General features: G+C 40.0%; 1 long non-coding RNA gene and 1 other non-coding gene across 2 annotated transcripts in view; both read right to left on the bottom strand.

Moving 5' to 3' along the window:
- LOC110576899 overlaps nt 1-20,912 on the bottom strand; it is a 41,892-nt gene extending 20,980 nt beyond the window's left edge. The window contains exon 1 of the long non-coding RNA XR_006539376.1: nt 20,829-20,912. This is a non-coding gene — a long non-coding RNA (uncharacterized LOC110576899). The remainder of the gene's footprint in view (nt 1-20,828) is intronic.
- LOC123323452 lies at nt 4,142-4,248 on the bottom strand. Its single transcript, XR_006539397.1, has one exon. It is a non-coding gene; the product is annotated as a U6 spliceosomal RNA (small nuclear RNA).
- Nucleotides 20,913-21,151: the final 239 nt, after the last annotated feature.

Below are 21,151 nucleotides of genomic sequence, written 5' to 3' on the forward strand. Positions count from 1 at the left end.
AGGATTAAGAGAATATTATGAAAAATTATATGCCAAATAAATTGGACAACCTAGAAGAAATGAATAAATCCCTAGAAACACATAAACTACCAAAACTGAAGCAGGAAGAATTAGAAAATTTGAACAGAGTGATTGCCAGCAATGAAATTTAATCAGTAATAAAAAAACTCCCAACAAATAATAGTTCAGGACCACACAGCTTCATAGGCAAATTCTATCAGACATCTAAAGAAGAGTTACTACCTGGGGCACCTGGGTGGTACAGTCAGTCAAGTGTCCAACTCTTGGTTTTGGCTCAGGTAGTAATCGCAGGGTTGTAGGATTGAGCTCCATATCAGGCTCCACGCTCAGCATGGAGTCCACTTAAGATTCTCTCTCCCTCTCCCTCTGCCCTTCCCGCTCCCCTCTAAAATAAATAATTAAAAAAAGAGAGAGAAGAGTTAATACCTATTCTCAAACTACTCCAAAAAATAGGAGGACAACTTCCAAATTCATTCTATAAGGCCAGTATCACCCTGATACCAAAACTAGAAAATACACCACAAAAAAGAGAACTACAGGCCAATATCTCTGATAAACATAGATGTAAAAATATTAAATGAAAAACTAGCAAACTGAAACCAACAATACATTTAAAAAAATCATCCACCACGATCAAGTGGGATTTATTGCCAGGATGCAAGGGTGGTTCAATGATTGCAAATACATCAATGTGATACATCACATCAAGAAGAGAAAGCATAGGGGCACCTGGGTGGCTCAGTCGGTTAAGCGTCTGCCTTCGGCTCAGGTCATGATCCCAGGGTGCTGGGATCGAGCCCCACATGGAGCTCCCTGCTCTGCAGGGAACCTGCTTCTCCTTCTCCCTCTGCCTCCCACTCCCCCTGCTTGTGCTCTCTTGCTCTCTCTGTCAAATAAATAAATAAAATCTTAAAAAAAAAACAGAATATGCCCAGTAAAATCTTTTAAAAAAAGAAGAGAAAGGATAAATACCATATGACCATCTCAATAGACACAGAAAAAAGGATCGGACAAAGTACAACATCCTTCAGGAAAATGTAAATCAAAACCACAATGAGATATCACCTCACACCTGTCAGAATGGCTAAAATCAAAAACACAAGAAACAAGAGGTACTGGCAAGCACTTGGGAGAAAAAGGAACCCTCTTGCACTGTTGGTGGGAATGCAAATTGGTGCAGCCAGTGTGTAAAACAGTATGGAGATTCCTCAAAAAGTTAAAAATAGAACTACCCTATGATCCAGCAGTTGCACTACTGGGTATTTACCTGAAAAATACAAAAACACTAATTCAAAGGGATACATGCACCCCTATGTTTATAGTAGCATTTTTTACAATTGCCAAATTATGAAAGTAGCTCAAGTGTCCACTGATAGATGAATGGATAAAAAATGTGGTATATATATACAATGGAGTATTTCTCATTCATAAAAAAGAATGAAATCTTGCCATTTGCAACAATATGGATGGAGCTAAAGTATAATACTAAGTAAAATAAGTCAGTCAGAAGAATACAAATATATAATTTCAGTCATATGTGGAATTTAAGAAACAAAACAAATAAGGAAAGGAAAAAAATAGAAAGGCAAACCAAGAAACAGACTGTTAACTACAGAGAACAAACTGATGGTTACTGGAGGGGAAGTGGGGGAGGGGTGATGGGTGAAATAGATGATGGGGATTATGGAGTACACTTGTCCTGATAAGCACTGGGTGATGTATGGGATTGTTGAATCACTATATTGTACACCGAAAACTAATATGACACTCTATGTTAACTATACTGGAATTGAAATTAAACACTTAATTTAAAAAATTACTACAGGAACGCCTGGGTGGCTCAGTCAGTTAAGTGTCTGCCTTCAGCTCAGGTCATGATCCTGAGGTCCTGGGACTGAGCCCCAAATCGGGCTCCCTGCTCAGCCAGGAGACTGCTTCTCCCTCTGCTTGCAGCTCCTCCTGTTTGTGTGCTCTCTCTCTCTCTGACAAATAAATAAATAAAATAAATAAATTACTACATGTTGAAGGGCTCCATGCTATTGTTGCATCAGTTAGAGATGGCGTACCTATTATTAAAGTAGCCATGACAATGGTCCAAAGCTTTCTTTGATACCCAGTCTCTTATCTACTTTGCCCTTGCAACAGACCAAGAGAGCAAACTTGAACTTTCAAAAAATGAAAGTATCATCTGTTAACGGGGCACTGGGTGGCTTACTCAGTTAAGCAACTGACTTGATTTCGACTCAGGTCATGATCTAAGGGTCCTGCCATCAAGCCCCCAGGCTCTGTGCTGAGTGTGGAGCCTGCTTGAGATTCTTTCTCTCCCTCTGCCCCTACCCCTGTCACACACACTCTCTCAAAAAAAATTAAAAATTAAAAAAAATTTTTTAGGGGCACCTGGGTGGCTCAGTCGTTAAGCGTCTGCCTTCAGCTCAGGTCGTGATCCCAGGGTCCCGGGACTGAGCCCCGCATCATCAAGCTCCCTGTTCGGTGGGGAGCCTGCTTCTCCCTCTCCCACTCCCCCTGCTTGTGTTCCCTCTCTCGCTGTGTCTCTCTCTGTCAAATAAATAAATGAAATCTTAAAAAAAAAAATTTTTTTTTAAAGTATCATCTGTTATCATAACAGCTACCAGCTGGTTCAACTGAATCGTTTACCTCTGGTGATGAGTCTCATGGGCAGCAGCAATGTGAATACCAGATTATCAGCCTAGAAAAGGAACTTGCTCAATTATTTGAAGAACTGAGACATGCTGTGGAAGTTTCTTAATCTGGCAGTCGTTTTGATGTATACCTTATTTTCTTTATAGCAGACACAATATCAATTTAGCAATCTTTAAACCACAACAATACTTGCATCCATGTACTCCAGAAAGGGCCCCTTTTCCCACCTTACACTAAAGAAAGAGCCTGGGTTTCTGGGTGGCTCAGTCGGTTAAGTGACTGACTCTTGATTTCAGCTCTAGTCGTGATTTCAGGGTCCTGGAATCAAACCCCACATAGGGCTCCATGCTCAGCACAGAGGCTGCTTGAGGATTCTCTACCTCTCCCTCTGCCCCTCCCCCCGTCACGCACTCTAAATAAATAAATAAGTAAATAGAAGGAGCCTGTGGATATAATTTATGGACAGACTGATTGTCATCTTTTCTTGAGTAGGGTCTTTTTTACTTAATGTGAGATCTGGGGATACCAAAGAAATGATTCAATACATTACAGCTACCATGGAGCTAGTTCTATCACCAAATACGGATGAAATTCTATTCAGTAAGTAAGAATCAAAATGGTACTTTGATCCACTTGAGCCATTAAGTGGTCCATATTATACAATATGCCCAGGCCTGTAGAATGAAGCAGACCTTTTTTATTGTGAATAATAATGACATATTTTTCTTTATATTGTTTTATTTCTTTGCATTGACTGTGAGAGAGATAAAATGGCTTAGAAAAAGTAATAAAATCAGTATGATCACTAACTTTTCTATGTATTATTTTGCAATATAGATGAATATTACTAACTGATTTGATTCTCCTCAGAGTGCTTCTCTTTAATGAAAATGATAGCTAATGTTTTTTCCCTCCACTCTACTCTTTTTTTCTATATTTATTTATTTATTTTATTTTTTATTTTTTATTTTTTTAACGATTTTATTTATTTATTTGACAGAGAGAGACACACAGAGAGAGGGAACACAAGCAGGGGGAGTGGGAGAGGGAGAAGCAGGCCTCCCGTGGAGCAGGGAACCTGATGCAGGGCTCGATCCCAGGACCCTGGGACCATGACCCGAGCCGAAGGCAGATGCTTAACGGCTGAGCCACCCTGGCGCCCCTCTATATTTATTTTTTATAATTTTTTTATTATGTTATGTCACCATACAGTACATCATTAGTTTTTGATGTAGTGTTCCATGATTCACTGTTTGCATATAACACCCAATGCTCCATGCAATACATGCCCTCCTTAATACCCATCACTGGGCTCACCCATCCCCCCCACCCCCCCTTCCCTCTAAAACCCTCAGTTTGATTCCCAGAGTCCATAGTCTCTCATGGTTCATCTCCCCCTCTGATTCCACCCCCCTTCATTTTTCCCTTCCTTCTCCTAATGTCCTCCATGCTATTCCTAAAAAATATGGAACACTTCAAGAATTTCCATGTCATCCTTCCACAGGAGCCATGCTAATCTTCTCTGTATCCTTCCAATTTTAGTATATGTGCTGCCGAAGCGAGCACTACTCTCTTTTTTTAAAGATTTTATTTATTTGTTTGTCAGAGAGAGAGAGCACAAGCAGAGGGAGCAGCATGCAGAGGGAGAAGCGGGCTCCCCACTAAGCAAGGAACCTGATGAGGGACTCAATCCCAGGACCCTGGGATCATGACCTGAGCCGAAGGCAGACGCTTAACCAACTAAGCCACCCAGGCGTCCCTCTCCACTCTACTTTCTATAATCAATCAGTGTTTTAATGTTTGTATGTTTGGTTTTTTTTTAAGATTTATTTATTTATTTGACAGAGAGAGACACAGCGAGAGAGGGAACACAAGCAGGGGGAGTGGGAGAGGGAGAAGCAGGCTCCCCGCAGAGCAGGGAGCCCGATGCAGGGCTTGATCCCAGGACCCTGGGATCATGACCTGAGCTGAAGGCAGACGCTTAATGACTGAGCCACCCAGGCGCCCCAATGTTTGTATGTTCTTTAAAAGATTTAGAAGTGATTCATTATTGAATTCTGTTTCCAGTATCGGTAGGTATGTAAACATGGTAGTAGGGCCATTATTTTCATACAAAAATATAAACAGTATTTTTTAAAGTAAAATAAAAGAGCACATAAGGGGGTCTGGAGGTTGGGCAAAATGTTTGAGGAAAATTAAGAGGTATAAGTTTTTACTTGTAAAATGGATAAGTCACAGGGATTAAAGGTACAGCATGGAGAATATAGTCAATAATATTATAATAACTTTGTATGGTGATAGATGGTAACTACACTACTATGGTGAGCACTTAGTAATGTATAGAATTGTCAAATCACTAGGTTATAGGCCTATATATATATTGTATATAAATATTTTATATACCTAATATATTATGTATATAAAAAAAGACTATGAAGAAGCCAAAACATCAACAAAACCCAGCATGTTACTGGACATTTTAAGTTATAACCTGTCAATCTGTCTTTTAATAAGGATGAATAACATACATTTATTATGATTTATAAAATAATCGCTTTCTTTTTTTTTTTAATAATCGCTTTCTTTTAAGAAAAAGCACATAAGGAAGAAATTCCATCACTCTTATTAGGAATATTTAGTAACACAGATACTGACGACTATGAGGAAAAGTACTAGTATGTAAAGTAATCTCCAGAGTAGGAAGAAACCTAGACCTTTTTGCTCCTAATAACACCAATCCACACCCCAACAATGATAATCACTTTAACCCTTTTGACCCTGGTAAATTTTAACTTACTAGAAACCAGACCTATGAAAATAGACAAAACTACAACAAATGAAAATATAGAACCAATCAGAATCACTGACGAGAGAGCTTATACTAGAGAAGAAATGACAAAAATTAGAATAGAATTCCAACAAACTGATTTTAACACAGAAACCCAGTGGCTACTACATTTATAGTCCAAAAGAGGACACAACCTGATCCTCACAGGAGCAGAAACTGAAACTCAGACCCATTACCACTGATGCTAAATTTAATGAACACCTTAGAGCATTTGGGAAAAAGTATATTAATATACAAAGATCTCTGACTGGACAGCAGCAACCTGGAGATTAACATGGCCTATACCTAATACATTACCCCATAAAACATCTCAATGAAAAACAGCAGGGGAAGCTACTAATGTAATGAGATTAGGACCATTAACTACGATTTATGATAGGGGACAGACACCCTCACTACTACACACAGTAGCAAGAGAATCAATTTATTTTTTTTTAAGATTTTATTTATTTATTTGACAGAGAGAGAGACAGCGAGAGAGGGAACACAAGCAGGGGGAGTGGGAGAGGGGAAGCAGGCTTCCCGCCGAGCAAGGAGCCCGATGCGGGGCTGGATCCCAGGACCCTGGGATCATGACCCGAACCTAAGGCAGACACTCAACAACTTAGCCACCCAGGCGCCCCGCAAGAGAATCAATTTAAAAGGTCATTTTAACAGCTGCACCTCCACAGGATAGAACAGCACTATTTACAGTATTTGAAGGTGCCAGAAATACAGGAGACCTTTAATCCAAATAAGAACCCCAGAAACTATTTATAGCGGCAGAAAGATGGAAACACCCATTTTTGGGGGGAAATAGACCAACAGAAAATAAACCAACATGTAGACCCATGAATCCATTTATTGTAAATACTACCCCATTATAAAACCTAGTCCCATAAATAGACATGCCACTGATAGGTAAAAGGCAGAAAGCCCCATGAGCCCCATACAGGGACTCCATCTCTTTGCCCAAATCAGAGACAATTATCCCTGTTACAGTGCCCATATCTATAAAACACCTTTTATAAATAAAAATATTACATATACTACTATGCTGTTAGATGCAGGGTCTCAAGTAACAATGATACAAGGATAACCTACTAATTTAGAAAACTTTACCAATCAAAGAGACTAATTGAAGGATTAGGAGGAAAATTAATCCCATGGGACATGGGCACATACACTCTTAACTAACGATATACCACCCATAAGGACAAATGCCTTGTAGGGCCCAATTTAGAAAACATTCTTGAAATAGATGTAATAATACAAGATGTAAACAACAAAGATATAACCATTCCACAGAATACCTTAGCTATACCAAAATGAACTGCAATTAAACAGCCCACCCCATTTATTTATTTTTATTTTTATTTATTTATTTGAGAGAGAGAGAGTGAGAGAGAGAGCACAAGCAGGGGGGGAGCGGCAGGCAAAGGGAGAAGCAGGCTCCCTGCTGAGCAGGGGGCCCGATGTGGGACTTGATCCCAGGACCCTGGGATCATGACCTGAGCCAAAGGCAGTTGCTTAACCAACTGAGCCACCCAGGCACCCTGCTCACCCCATTTAAAATAACAAATATACCCCACTATAATCTTAAGGGAGGACATATTCAAGTTAAGAACAAAATTCAGGAACTATTATAGGAACAAATTATTGTTCCTACTATTTTCACCCAATCTTGCCTGTTAAAAAGCTAGATGGATCACACAGATTTACAGTAAATTATAGGAATTTAAACAGACACCCTCCCAAAATTGAGGCAACACTCCCAAACATAGGCACTATCACAAACTACAGCACCACTGGATCCGGAACTTAATATACAGTGATAGACTTATCTGACATTTTCTTTGCTATTCCAATTGATGAGGAAGATCAACCCATGACTGCATTCACATGGGAAGGCAGACAATATCAGTTTACTATGTTACCACAAGGATACCTTAACAATCCAACAAAACCCCACCACCTTCTAACACAAGACATCCAGGCCTTTCAGGAAAACACAACACATAAACAAACCATTATTTCCTCTATTAATGACATCCTTATTTATGGTAATAACGTGGAAGAACAGATTAAGGTCAAAATTGGGTGAATTGAATTCCTTACACTCAGAGGATGGACAATTAACCCACGTAAGGTCCACAGACCCCACACTACAGCAAAATTTCTAGACATAATTTGGTTCTCTGAAGGTAGAAAAATACCAAACCCAGTCATGAACAAGATAAACTACATAACATCTCCTACCACAAAAGAAGCTCATAAACTGGTAAGACTGTTTGGATATTGGAAACACCACATACTACATGTAGGGATGATATGAAAACCTATCTATGATATAACTAGGAAGAATAGGGAAGTTAGATGGGCAGAGACTCAAGAGGTAGCCTTGGGGCGCCTGGGTGGCTCAGTCAGTTAAGCGTCTGCCTTCAGCTCGGGTCATGATCCCAGGGTCCCGGGACCGAGCCCTGCATCGGGCTCCCTGCTCAGCGGAGAGCCTGCTTCTCTCTCTCCGTCTGCCTGCCGCTCCCCCTGCTTGTGCACTCTTTCTTTTTCTGTCAAATAAATAAATAAAATATTAATAAATAAATAAATAAATAAAATAAAAGAGGTAGCCTTGACTTACTTGAAAAATTCTATCAGATTTAATACATTTTATTAAATGTATTAATACTTTTAATACATTGGCACTTAAAAAAGAATATGATGTTGGGTTACCACACTTTTGCAGTTCTCCAATATCAAAAGGGAGGGCAGAGCCCATAGGCTATAGAGAGCCCCCTTAAGAGAAAAGAAAAACATGTTCTTAAGGATATGCTAGTAGGGGGCGCCTGGGTGGCTCAGTCGTTAAGCGTCTGCCTTCGGCTCAGGTTGATCCCAGGGTCCTGGGATCAAGCCCCGCATCGGGCTCCCTGCTCGGCGGGAAGCCTGCTTCTCCCTCTCCCACTCCCCCTGCTTGTGTTCTTTCTCTCGCTGTGTCTCCTCTGTCAAATAAATAAATAAAATCTTTAAAAAAAAAAAGGATATGCTAGTAGAACGGACCAAATTACATTTATGACTGCTAGATGTTTGCATGAACCTGTGTTACGAGTAGCCATGACCATGGCCTCCATGCTTCCTCAACCAGTTATCTGTAATATGGGAAATTGGACCATGATAGTATGCTCTAAGCCAAACCACACCCCAACCTATTGCAGTCAAGAAAAAAGTAAGGAACACAACATGATGGGATGTGTAAAAATAAAAGATAATGAATATGACAATAAAAGGTAAAAGATATTATTCAAGATCAATAGAAGATATACAAACTATTAAAGTAACCAGAGAGGGGCGCCTGGGTAGCTCAGTTGGTTAAGTGTCCTTCTCTTGGTTCTCTTGGTCAAGCCCTGCATCTGGCTCTGCACCCGGCAGGGAGTCTGCTTGAGATTCTCTCTCCCTCTGCTCTTCCCCCCACTCTCTTTCTAAAATAAACAAATAAATCTTTTAGAAAATAAAATAAGGGCGCCTGGGTGGCTCAGTCCGTTAAGTGTCTGCCTTCGGTTCCGATCACGATCCCAAGCTCCTGGGATCGAGCCCCACATCAGGCTCCCTGCTCCACAGGGAGCCTGCTTCTCCTCCCTCTCCTGCTGCTTGTGCGCGCTCTCTCTCTGTGTCAAATAAATAAATAAAATCTTTAAAAATTAAATTAAAATAAAATAAAATAACCAGAGAGAAAATGGCCGTGAATAGGTGGACCCTAGGGACACCTCCTGTTGCAAGTACATCTAGATAACTATCAAATCATCCTAAATATCCCTGAAATCGACCTGAAGACTGGCAGAAATAACTCCACAACTAAAAGTAGAGAAGAGGACACATCGAAGATGGTAGGAAGCGTGGAGATGTGGTTTGGGAGAGAAACAGATCATGACCACTGTGGTGGGGAAAGAGCCAGAGTCGGAGAGAAGGGTAAGAGACAGACTAGCACACAAGGGAGTACACAGGGAAAATGACTCTCCATAGCAATTGGCCTGGAAAGCAAAAGGGGCCAATTTCTTGAGTTCTTGGAACTAGCAGGGCTTAAAGCCTGCACTTTTAAAGGTCAGCGGGCTTGGCTCAGATGGAGCACAGAGGACTAGAGCACAGAGGACGCTGCACTGCTCTTGGAGAGAAGGCAGGGCAAAGAGCCCGCACACATATAGTGCAGAAACAGCAATCTGAAGAGCGCCTGGGGCACACAGTGGTAGGTCATCTGCTCATCTTGAGGCAAGTCCCAGAGAGGCAGCATTCACGGAGAGACCCCTCCAGGAGCAAAGGAGCTGGCACATGCCATTCCCCTCCCCTGCCCCTCAGCATAAACGAAGAGCCACCTGTAGGAACCAGGGCAGTGCTGACACTTGCTATCTGACTCGCTTCCACCAAGTTCCCCACCCCATGCTATGGTGGAACCTCTCTTCCCAGACATGATTCCTCAGTGCCAGTGCGGTGGGACCCCACCCCCAAATGACTGACCCAAACCCCTGCCACCGCCATGTCTCCTGACCTGGTAGTACTGTGGAGCTTCAATTCCGGTAGCAGTGGTGACTGGTCTTACTTCACAAGTGGACCAGAGCACACCTGGTTAAAATGCACCACATTCAGACCAGGGACCAAACACTGCCCACCACAGGCAAAGAGCCTCTGCAGACTGTTGGCCTGCAGGATAAGGCAGCCAGGATAAAACAGCAGAGCACATGGAGCACACACTGGAGACACTTCCAGAAGCACCAGGCCCTGGGGAACAGGGGACACTACACAGCAGGGCACTACAGGACCTGTTCTTCATAAGGTCATTATCCTCAGACACAGGAGATGGAGCTGACTTAACATAGAAACAGGCACAGAGACTTAGACAAAATGAGAAGACAGAAATTTGTCCCAAATGAAAGAACAGGACAAGGCCACAGCTGGACATCTAAGTGAAACAGATGTAACATGGCCGATGGAGTACTGAAAGCAATGATAATAAGGATACTCACCAGACTTGAGAAAAGAGTAGAAGACATCAGTGAGACACTTAACACAGACATAAAAAAGAACCAGAGATGAATAGTGCAATAAACAAGATTAGAAACATGCTTGGGGCACCTGGGTGGCTGAGTCGTTAAGCGTCTGCCTTTGGCTCAGGTCATGATCCCAGGGCCCTGGGATCGAGCCCCACATCGGGCTCTCTGCTCTGCGGGAAGCCTGCTTCTCCCTCTCCCACTCCCCCTGCTTGTGTTCCCTCTCTCACTGTCTCTCTCTCTGTCAAATAAATAAATAAAATATTTTTTAAAAAAAGAAAGAAGGAAAGAAACATGCTTGATGCAATGAACAGCAGGCTGGAAGGAAAACAAATTAATGATTTAGGAGACAGAATAATGGAAAGTAAGCAAGCTAAATAAAGGAGAAAAGAATTATGCAAAACAAGAACATACTTAGGGAAATCAGTGACTCCATTAAATGTACTAACATTCATATTACAGGAGTTCCAGATGAAGAAGAGAAAAGGGGGCTTGGGGCACCTGGCTGGCTCATTCGGTGGAGTGTAAGACTCTTGATCTTGCAGTTGTAGGTTTGAGCCCCACACTGGGTATTGAGATTACTTAAAAAATAAAATAGAATCTTTAAAAACGGGGGCGGGTGCCTGAGTGGCTCAGTAGGTTAAGCGTCTGCCTTTGGCTCAGGTCATGTTCTGCCTTTGGCTCAGGTCATGATCCCAGAGTCCCAGGATCAAGCCCCACCTGGGCTTCCTGATCAGCAGGAGTCTGCTTCTCCCTCTGACATTCCCCTCTCTCATGCTCTCTCACTCTCTCAAACAAATATTTTTTAAAATAATAAAAATAAAAAGAGAGAGAGAAAGGGGCAGAAAACTTTTTAAGGAAATAATAGCTGAAAACTTCCCTAATCTGAGAAAGGAAACAGATATTCAAATCCAAGAGGCACAGAGAACTCCCAACAAAATCAACAAAAGCAGATATATACCAAGACATTATAACCGAATTGGCAAAATACAGTGATAAAGAAAACATGTTAAAAAGGAGCAAGACAAAAGAAAACAGTAACATACAAGGAAAACCCCATAAGGCCATCAGGGGATTTTTGAGCAGAAACTTTCCAGACCAAAAAGGAGCGGGATGATATATTCAAAATGCTGAATGGGAAAAATCTGCAGCCAAGAATACTCTATCCAGTAAGACAATCATTCAGAATAGAAATAGAGGTACTTTCCCAGACAAACAAAAACTAAAGGAGTTCATGACCACTAAACCAGCCCTGCAAGAAATATCAAAGGGAACTCTCTAAGTGGAAAGGAAAAACCAAAAAAAAATGACACTATGAAGGTAGGAAACAAAAAAGCAGTAAAAATGAATATTTCTGTAAAAATATCATCAAGGAACTCACAAAATAAAAGGATTTAAAATATGACACCATATACCTAAAATGTGAGGAGGAGAGGAGTAAAGAATTGGTTGAAACTGAAATGACCATCAATTTAATATACACTGCTATATGCAGAAGATATTATATATAAACATAATGGCAACCACAGGTCAAAAACCGCTAATAAATATGCTAAGAAGAAAGAGAAAGAAATTCAAATATATCACTAAAGAAAACCAGCAAACCATGAAAAAGAAAGAATCAGAGAAAATCTTCAAAGTAACCACAAAACAAGTAATAAAATGGCAATAAGTACTTAACTATTAATACTTTCTTTGAATGTAAAGGGACTAAATGCTCCAATCAAAGAACATAAAGTGACAGAATGAATAAAAAACATGACCCAGGTGTGCCTGGGTAGCTCAGTTAGTTAAGCATCTGACTCTTGGTTTTGGCTCAGGTTCATGATCTCAGGGTTGTAAAATCGAGCCTCATGTCAGGCTCCACGCTCAGCACAGAGTCTGCTTGATATTGTTGCTCTCTCCCCCAATATATAAATAAAATCTTAAAAAAAAAACAAAAAACACGACCCATCTAGGATACAGCCTTAATAAGCAACATCAGGAAGAGAGAGGAAGATGATGGCAGAGTAAGAGGACCCTAAGCTCACCTCATCCCACGAACACAATGAGGTAACTATCAAATCATCATAAATACCCTAGAAATCGACCTGAAGATTGACAGAACAAACTCCAAAAGTAAAGACAGAAGAGGCCACATCAAAGTAAAAACAAAAACAAAAATCAGACCCACCTATATGCTACTTACAAAAGAGTCATTGGACATAAAGACACCTGAAGATTGAAAGTAAGGAGATGGAGAAACATCTATCATACAAACAGATGTCAAAAAAAAGCGAGAGTAGCAATACTGATATCAGACAAAATAGACTTTAAAACAAAGACTGTAACAAAAGACAAAGAAGGGCACTATATAATCATAAAGGAGACAATCCAACAAGATATAACAATTATAAATGTTTATGCACCCAACATGGGAGCACACAAATATATAAAACTGTTCATAACAAACATAAAGGAACTAATTGGTAGTAATATAATAAAAATAGGGGACTTTAACACCCCACTTACATCAATGGACAGATCATCTAAACAGAACATCAACAAGGAAACAATGGCTTTGAGTGACACAGTAGACCAGATGGATTTAACAGATATATTCAAAACATTCCATCCTAAAAAGCAGAATACACATTCTTTCCAAGTGCACACAATAACATTCTCAAGACTAGATCACATATAGGCCACAAAACAACTTCAACAAATTCAAGATAGAAATTATATCATGCACCTTTTCTGACCACAATGTTATGAAACTAGAAGTCAACCACAAGAAAAAAATCTGGAAAGCCCACAAATACATGGAGGTCAGATAACATGCTTCTGGGAGCTTGGCTGGCTCAGTCAGAAGAGCATGTGACTCTTGATCTCAGGGTCATGAGTTCGAGCCCCACACTGGGTGTGGACATTACGAAAAATAAATAAATAAAACTTAAATAAATAACATGCTACTAAACAATGAATGGGTTAAATAGGAAATAAAGGAAGAAAATTAAAAAGTACATGGAAACAAATGAAAATGAAAATACAACAGTCCAAAACTTTTAGGATGCAGCAAAAGCAGTTTTAAGAGGGACATTTATACCAATACAGACCTATATCAAGAAGCAAGAAAAAGGGCGCCTAGGTGGCAGAGTCGGTTAAGCATCTGACTCTTGATTTCAGCTCAGGTCATGATCTCAGGGTTGTGGGATCAAGCCCCCCATTGGGCTCCGTGTGCTCAGTGGGGAGTCTGCTTGAGATTTTATCCCTCTACCCCTGCCCCTGGTCACATGCACTCCCTCCCCCCTCAAATAAATAAATAAATCTTTAAAAATATGTATATTTCAAAAAAAAGCAAGAAAAATCTCAAATGAACAACCTAACCATACACCTAAAGGAGCTAGAAAAGAACAATATACAAAACCTGAAACCAGCAGAATGAAGGAAGTAATAGACATTAGGGCAGAAATAAATGATACAGAAACTAAAAACCTTAAATATTAAACAGATCAATGAAACCAGGAGCTGGTTCTTTTTGTCTTTTTCCTTTTTTTAAAGATTTATTAATTTATTTGAAAGAGAGAGAGAGGACAACTAGGGGGAGGGGCAGGAGGAGAGAATCTTTAAGCAGACTCCCCACTGAGTGTGGAGTCTGACGCTGGGCTTGATCTCACAACCCATGAGATCATGACCTGAGCCAAAACCAAGAGTCAGACGCTTAATTGACTGACAAATGCAGGCACCCCCAGGAGCTGGTTCTTTGTAAAAAAAAAAATCAATAAAATTGATAAACCTCTAGCCAGACTTATCGAGAAAAAAAGGGACCCAAGTAAATAAAAACACAAAAGAGAAAGGAGAAATAACAACCAACCCCATAAAAATACAAAGCATTGTAAGAGATTATGAAAAACTATATGCCAACATGTTGGACAACCTAGAACAAATGGATAAATACCTAGAAACATATAAACTACCAAAACTAAAACAGGAAGAAACAGAATATATGAACAGACCAATAACCAGCAAAGTAATTTAATAACTAATCCAAAAACTCCCAACAAACAAAATTCCAGGACCAGATGTCTTCACATGCAAATTCTACCAAACATTTAAAGAGTTCATACCTATTCTTAAACTATTCCAAAAATTAGAAAAAGAAAAGAAAACTTCCAAATTCCTTCTATGGGGCCAGCATTACCCTGATACAAAAACAAGATAAAGACACCACTAAAAAGAGAACTAAAAGCCAATTCCTCTAATAAATATAGATAAAAAAATTTTCAACAAAGTACGACCAAACCGAATCCAGCAATACCTTAAAAAAATCATTCACGGGCGCCTGGGTGGCTCAATTGGTTAAGCGACTACCTTCAGCTCAGGTCATGATCCTGGAGTCCCGGGATCGAGTCCCACGTCGGGCTCCCTGCTCAGCAGGGAGTCTGCTTCTCCCTCTCCCGCTCCCCCGTCTTGTGCTCTCTCTCTCTCTCACTCTCTCTCTCAAATAAATAAAGAAAATCTTTAAAAAAAAAAATCATTCACTATGATAAAGTGGGATTTATTCCTGGGTTGCAAGGGTGGTTCAATATATACACAAATCAGTCAAGATGATACATCACATCAATAGGAAAAAGGGTATGAACCATATACTCATTTAAATAGACACAGAGGGCGCCTGGGTGGCTCAGTTGGTTAAGCGACTGCCTTCGGCTCAGGTCATGATCCTGGAGTCCCGGGATCGAGTCCCGCATCGGGCTCCCTGCTCGGCAGGGAGTCTGCTTCTCCCTCTGACCCTCCTCCCTCTCATGCTCTCTGTCTCTCATTCTCTGTCTCAAATAAATAAATAAAAGCTTTAAAAAAAAAAATAATAATAATAAAAAAAACAGAATTTATAAAAATAAATAAATAAATAAATAAATAAATAGACACAGAAAAAGCACTGGACAAAGTACAACATCCATTCATGATAAAAACCCTCAACAAACTAGGTTTACAGGGAACAAACCTTAACATAATAAAGGCCATGTATGAAAAACCCACCACTAACATCATCTCTAATAAGAAAAACTGAGAGCTTTTCACCTAAGGTCAGGAACAAGACATGCATGTCCACTCTCACCACTTTTATTCAAAATAGTACAGGAAGTCCTAGTGACAGCAATCAGACAGGAACAGTAAGTAAAAGGCATCCAAATCAGTAAGGAAGACGTAAAAGTTTCCGTATTTGCTGATGATAATACTATATATAGAAAACCCAAAAGACTCCACCAAGAAACAGCTAGAAATGATAAACGAATTCAGTAAAGTCACAGGATACAAAATCAATGTACAGAAATCTGTTGCATTTCTATACACCAATAATGAAGCAGCAGAAAGAGAAATTAAGAAAGCAATCCCATTTACAAATGCACCAAAAATAATAAGACACCTAGTAATAAACCTAACCAAAGAGGTAAAAGACCTGTACTCTAAAAATTATACAACACTGATGAAAGAAATTCAAGACAACAAAAAAATGGAAAGACATTCGATGCTCACGGATTGGAAGAACAAATATTGTTAAAATGTCTATACTAGGGGGCACCTGGGTGGCCCAGTCATTAAGCATCTGCCTTCGGCTCAGGTCATGATCCCAGAGTCCTGGGATCGAGCCCCACATCGGGCTCCCTGCTCGGCGGGAAGCCTGCTTCTCCCTCTCCCACTCCCCCTGCTTGTGTTCCCTCTCTCGTTGTCTCTCTCTCTCTGTCAATTAAATAAATAAAATCTTTTTTTAAAAAAGTCTATATACTAGGGGGTGCCTGGGGGGGCTCAGTCAATAGAGCATGTGACCCTTGATCTTGGGGTCATGAGTTAAAGCCCCACGTTGGGCATAGAGTGTACTTAAAAAAGAAAATGTTTAGGGGCGCCTGGCTTGGTTAAGTATTTGCATTCAGCTCAGGTCATGATCCCGGAGTCCTGGGATCGAGCCCCACATTGGTCTCCCTGCTCTGCGAGGAGTCTGCTTCTCCCTCTCCTTCTGCCCCTCCCTCCCCCACTTATGGTCTCCCTCTCTCAAATAAATAAATAAAATCTTTTTTTTTTTAATGCTTGTTAAGGAGGGCACATGATATAATGAGCACTATACTGATGTATATAAGACTGATGAATCACTGAACTCTACCTGTAAAACTAAGAATACATTATATGTTAACTAATTGAATTTAAATAAAAAAATTAAAGTACAAAAAATGTCTATACTACCCAAAGCAATCCACACATTTAATGCAATCCCTATCAAAATACCAACAGCAATTTTTACAAAACTAGAACAAACAATCCTAAAATTTGTATGGAACCACAAAAGACTCTGATAGCCAAAGCAATCTTTTTTTTTTTAAGATTATTTATTTATTTATTTGACAGACAGAGAGAGAGCACAAGCAGGGGGGAGAGGCAGAGGCAGAGGGAGAAGCAGGCTCCCCGCTGAGCAGGGAGCCCAACACATGGCTCGATCCCAGGACCTGGAGATCATGACCTGAGATGAAGGCAGACACTTAACCGATTGAGTCACCCAGGCACCCCTAGCCAAAGCAATCTTAAAAAAGCAAAGCAAAGGGGTGCCTGGCTGCTTTAGTCAGTAGAGCATATGACTCTTGATCTCAGGGTGTGGGTTCAAGCCCCATGTTGGGTGTAGAAACTACTCAGAAAAAAAAAATGTAAAATCTTGGGGCACCTGGGTGGCTCAGTCAGTTAAGTGTCTGGCTCTTGATTTTGGCTCGGGTCATGATTTCAGGGTTGTGAGATTGAGCCCTGACTCGGGCTCCTTGCTGAGCATGGAACCTGCTTAAGAGCCTCACTCTCCCTCCCCTCCTTTTCCCCCTCCTCCTCCCTCTCTCTAAAAAAAAGGAAAAACAAAAAGAAGAAGAAAAAGAAAAAACAAAGCTAGAGGCATCACAATTCCAGATTTCAAATTATATTACAAAGCTATAGTCATCAAAACAGTATGGTACTGGCACAAAAACAGACACAAACTCAATGGAACAGAATAGAAAACCCAGAAATAAACCCATACTTTTATGGTCAATTAATTTATGACAAAGTAAGCAAGAACATACAATGGGAAAAAGACAATCTCTTCATGAAATGGTGTTGGGAAAATTGGACAGCAACATGCAAAAGAACGAAACTGGACCACTGTCTTATACCATACACAAAAATAAATTCAAAATGGATTAAATACATAAATGTGGGACCTGAAACCATAAAAATCCTAGAAGAGAACATAGACAGTAACATCTCTGACATCAGCCACAACACCTTTTTTCTAAGTATGTCTCTTGAGGCAAGGGAAACAAAAGGGAAACTCAACTATTGGGACTGCATCAAAATAAAAAGGTTCTCTACAGCAAAGGAGACAATCAACAAAACTAAAAGAAAACCTATGGAATGGAAGAAGATATTTGCAAATGATGTATCCAATAAAGGGTTAGTATCCAAAAAATATAAAGAACTGATACAACTCAACACCCCAAAAAACAAATAATCCAATTAAAAAATGGGCAGAGGACGTGAACAGACATTTTTTTCCAAAGAAGACATACAGACAGTCAACAAGCACATGAAAAGATGCTCAACATCACTCATCATTAGGGAAATGCAAATCAAAAGTACAGTGAGATATCACCTCACACCTATCAGAATGGCTAAAATCAACAACACCAGAAATAACAGGTATTGGGGAGGATGTGGAGAAAAAGGAACCCTTGGGTACCATAGGTGGGAATGCAAACTTGTGTAGCCACTGTGGAAAACAGTATGAAGGTTCCTCAAAAATTAAAAATAAAACTGCCCTACTGACCCAGCAATTGCACTACTGGGTATTTACCCAAAAAATACAAAAACACTAATTCAAAGGGATACATGCACTCCTATGTTTATAGCAGCATTATTTACAATAGTCAAATTATGGAAGCAACCCAAATGTCCATCGTTTGATGAATGGATAAAGAAGATATGGTATATATATACAACACAATATTATTCAGCCATAAAAAGAATGAAATCTTAGATGGAGCTAGAGAGTATAATACTAAGCAAAATAAGACAGTCAGAGAAAGACAACTACCATGTGATTTCAGTCATGTGAAATTTAAGAAACAAAACAAATGAGCAAAGGGGAAAAAAACAGACAGAGACAAACCAGGAAACAGACCCTTAACTATCAAGAACAAACTGATGGCTACCAGAGGGGAGGTGGGTGGAGGGAGGAATGGATAAATAGGTGATGGGGTTAAGGAATACACTTGTCGTGATGACCACTGGGTAATGTATGTAATTGTTGAATCATCATACTGTACATCTGAAATTAATACAACACTGTATGTTAACTAACTGGAATTAAAATAAAAACTTTAATAAAATAAAAAAGTAAAATAACCAGAGAAATATCTCACATTGAAACTCTTAAAATAAATTTAGTCAATTTAAATCATACAACAGAAACTTAAATAAAGAAACATGGTAGATAAGACTAATAAAGTTAAAATAACTCAGCAGGAATTGAAAAGAGGACAAAAAAATTATATTCCCAAAGTTATGACAGCTTTCAATTCTGATATTATGGCAATCATACCTGTGCTTGATACTGCATATACAATGTACTATACGTGCTTATACCCCTGGAACCTTATAAAAACGGCTTATAGGGGCACCTGGGTGGCTCAGTTGGTTAAGTGGCTGCCTTCGGCTCAGGTCATGATCCCAGGGTCCTGGGATCGAGCCCCTAGTCAGGCTCCCTGTTCTGCCGGGAGCTTACTTCTACCTCTGCCTCTGCCACTCCCCCTGCTTGTTCTTTCTCTCATGCACTCTCCCTCTCTCAAATAAATAAATAAAATCTTAAAATAAAACATGGCTTATAGATGGAAATACAATTCTCAAGGAAGTTTAACTGAATGGGTTAAAAAGCTTAATTTGTTGTCATTTGGCAATTGGATACGGTAGCATATTAAGGAGTTCTTTATTATGGTTTTGCTACGAATATTAGGAATATGGTTGCTTAAATTGGTCATTAAACAATGGTGTAAAAGAATGTGCAGCAAAGGAAGAATGCTCCCCCAAAATGACTGCATGTGATTAAGGTTGTAAGTGATGTAGAATCAGAGGGTGGATAGACATTTTTGTGAACTTAGCTTTGTACAGGGCATTAGGGCCTTAAGATTAAGTAGTGTGTGAGTGAGTTGAAATTACAAATTGGATTGTTGTGTATTGTTATGATATGATTTCAAATCCACTTGTTTATGATAAAGACAAAGTTTTTAGAAATAAAGTTGTTTTGATATAAGAATGAAGTAATTTGGGGCACCTGGGTGGCTCAGTCGTTAAGCGTCTGCCTTCGGCTCAGGTCATGATCCCGCGGTCCTGGGATCGAGCCCCGCATCGGGCTCCCTGCTCCGCGGGAGGCCTGCTTCTCCCTCTCCCACTCCCCCTGCTTGTGTTCCCTCTCTTCGCTGTGTCTCTGTCAAATAAATAAAATCTTAAAAAAAAAAAAAGAATGAAGTAATTTGTGTTAGGGTGTTGTCCTGTCATCTGTTCTCACTGTTAAGAACTCAATAGCTCAGCTGCTGGGGGGCTCCACTGGGGGCATATCAATAAAAACATAATATAAGGAAGCAAGTATGGCAGGAGGAAATTTTGACAGTAAATACTACATTTATGAGGACAATTCAAGTGTTTGGTCTTGGAGAGGCAACATTTTGCTGATCTAAAATAGCTCGCTGAAGACCTTGTGGCAATTAGCTCCTGTTCTTGGTAAAAGTGAATCTTCTACAAGCAGTGGTGAAAGTTGTACAGCAGCTTTGAGATAAAAATCCTCTTGCCCAACACAATAGTGCCATTAATCCCTAGCAAAGCACTCTAGCAACAGGGACCTTTACTTTTTCACTGGTGGGTGGGCCTCGCCTTTCAGCTGGCTAAGCAGTCTCTCCTGAGTACCAACTCCTAAAAAGGTACACCTCAGCTAAGTTTGATCTTTATTCCTTTCACTTCTCCTTTTCTAGAACGGTAGCGTGATTAATCTATCACAAATTTAGACTATATTATTTCTTTATTGGCTTATGAAGAGACATTATCCTGCATGCTACTGGCTTATTAAATTCTCACAGTGAACCTCTTCTAAACAAATTATTATCAAAGACAAACTCAGTCTCTGAATATTAATTTGCTTTCCAAAACAAATAATATGTATTACCAAAGTCCGCATACCCAAGGAACTAGTTCCACAAGTATTTTTACCTGCTAATCTAAATTTAGATAAAGAAAAGGACGCTTACCACTCTTGATTCAGTTATACCTTCAGGCGAAGACCCAGTAGATTAACGTCGTAAGAACTGATAACTTATGCCAACTTGTCAGAAGTCCCAGAACCTCACAGCTGCAGCAGCCCTAGGGAGAGCAATGTCCATCCAGTTAGAATTTATCCGGCCGTTCCCAACAACAGTTGGGGAGTAAAAATTTCCTCCATTCTTCAAGATTCTTCTGGCTGGTCAAAGGATTAAACTAACATGAGACAGATTAACAGACGAAAATCAAAACTATGTACCTACAAGGAATCCACATAAACAGAGTTTCTAAACACAGTCAGGCAAAATGAAGT

This window comes from Neomonachus schauinslandi, chromosome X (assembly GCF_002201575.2).
Source record: "Neomonachus schauinslandi chromosome X, ASM220157v2, whole genome shotgun sequence".
NCBI classification, from domain to species: Eukaryota; Metazoa; Chordata; class Mammalia; order Carnivora; family Phocidae; genus Neomonachus; species Neomonachus schauinslandi.